The sequence below is a fragment of the Arachis ipaensis genome, chromosome B02 (assembly GCF_000816755.2).
Source record: "Arachis ipaensis cultivar K30076 chromosome B02, Araip1.1, whole genome shotgun sequence".
NCBI classification, from domain to species: Eukaryota; Viridiplantae; Streptophyta; class Magnoliopsida; order Fabales; family Fabaceae; genus Arachis; species Arachis ipaensis.
Window position 1 is genome coordinate 10498888 of NC_029786.2, and position 586 is coordinate 10499473.

A 586-nucleotide genomic window follows, 5' to 3' on the forward strand; every position below is an offset into this window, starting at 1 on the left:
AAACAGAAAAAATAAAGTTAGATATTTTTTAATATATAAAATTATATTCAATTTTTTTATTTTAATAAAATACATATTAATTTAAAAAATATTTTTAAAATATTATTAATTTTTAAAAGGTACAATATAATTTCATTTCATTTTATCAAGAATTGAATTCAGTAAACCAAAGAATTAAATGATAGAACATATGATGAGGAAAAAGATTATGCACTATAGTTATACCCAAACTTTAAAATTTGCAAGTACAAAAGATAATGCAAAATCGCATTATCTTGCATAAATATTTCTCCGAAAAATTTTATTAAACCAAATTTTACTTTTTTAATTAGATCGAGTTAAAATGACTCAAACTTAATTAGATGAAAATATTTAATTTTATGAAATAGAACACAACTTCATTTATTGTTGCTGCTACATATGGTTGAAGATTATGTGTTATGCTCTTTATGATATCACCGACTAATTTTTTTAATAGATTCGTAATTTCGTATACTGTATTTTTTAAATTCAAGTTATTTATAAATATTAGAGGTAAAATTGTCAAACTAATCAGCTCAACTCATTTAGGTTCAATTTGTTTTAA